The sequence below is a fragment of the Sinocyclocheilus grahami genome, unplaced genomic scaffold (assembly GCF_001515645.1).
Source record: "Sinocyclocheilus grahami isolate Dianchi unplaced genomic scaffold, SAMN03320097.WGS_v1.1 scaffold12164.1, whole genome shotgun sequence".
Classification (NCBI taxonomy): domain Eukaryota; kingdom Metazoa; phylum Chordata; class Actinopteri; order Cypriniformes; family Cyprinidae; genus Sinocyclocheilus; species Sinocyclocheilus grahami.
The window spans coordinates 4226-5518 of NW_015514254.1; the positions used below are offsets into that span (position 1 = coordinate 4226).

The 1293-nt window shown below is 42.1% G+C and overlaps 1 pseudogene; it reads right to left on the reverse strand.

Annotated features, from left to right (window-relative positions):
• The window catches only part of LOC107578821 (NGFI-A-binding protein 1 pseudogene), a 3071-nt pseudogene extending 2152 nt beyond the window's left edge, over positions 1-919 (reverse strand).
• Positions 920-1293: the final 374 nt, after the last annotated feature.

The following is a 1293-nucleotide window of genomic DNA, read 5'->3' on the forward strand; positions in this document are numbered from 1 at the left end:
GCCATCACACCACATTTAAATGCAATTACGAATAGTTGCAAACACTATTGCATTACACTATTCTACACAAAAACATGAACAGTTCCCCTGCAAACTCACCTGAGAAGATCTCAAAACTATTGCTTCACATGCACCTGAGAATCTCAATGCATGCAAATAACTCGGATATTGAGTCTATAATATACCCATCTAGCTCAAATCAGCATGCTTTGATTCTCTACCCTCCCCATCTGAATGTCTATGTATGAAATGTTTATATTAGTCCTCGGGTTTACGTACCTCTCTTTCGCAGCTGGTGTGCGCGACTGCTCCCGGTGCTGGCCGCTGTCTCGAGGCAGCGCTCCGCCTCTCGCGAAGGAGAGAAAGTGTGTTGAAGGCTCATCGGTGCTGTCTCTCTCTTGCACTGTCTCTTTCTCTCGTGTGCGGGGATATTCCGATGTAAGCTGCATTGCTGTCTCACTCCCACGCGCCGGCTTGACGCAAATCCTCGCGTGGGCAGCGCTATGCGCGTGGGACGGAATACCGAGAGAGAGAGAGAGAAGACCTGAACGGTCACACACGGTAAAATACACATTCATGATGACATATTGAAGAATATTAATCGGTAATACCATGTTTTTTTTTGTTTTGACATGAACCCACACAGCCTTCAGTACAGCATATGCGTGTATTTTTGTGGTGGCCATGTTCGTACATGGGAAACCCGGGAAAGTCGCCACATTTTACTACAGTAAATGTTTATTGTGGGTAGGTTTGGTTTCGATATAAAATTTCAGTTTAAATACATGCTTCGACATTTTTTTAAAATAAAACAGTAATTGGAGTTATGCGAAGAGGGGATGGGTTTCGGTGTTATAGTTCAGATGAAAATGAAATTTTGCGAAGGAAATACACACCCTCAGGTCATCCATGATGTAGATGAATTTGTTTCTTCACCAGTACAGGTTTGGAGAAATCAAGCATTATCACTTGCTCACCAATGGATGCTCTGCAGTGAATGGGTGCCGTCAGAATGAGAGTCCAAACAGCTGATAAAAACATCATAACAATAAATAGCCTAAGCCAGATGACTCCACCAGTCCATTGATTAACGTCCACTGAAGGGAAAAGTTGCAGGTGTGTGTAAGTAACAAATACACCATTATGGTGTTTTAACTTTAAAAGTCACTTCTAGCCAAAAGAGTCAATAATCTGTAAGGATGTTTCTCTGGTGAAATAGTCCATCCCCTCGTTTTCTCACATCAAAATATATTTTTTAGAACTGTTTTGGAATGTTTTCACTTGTAAATGGTG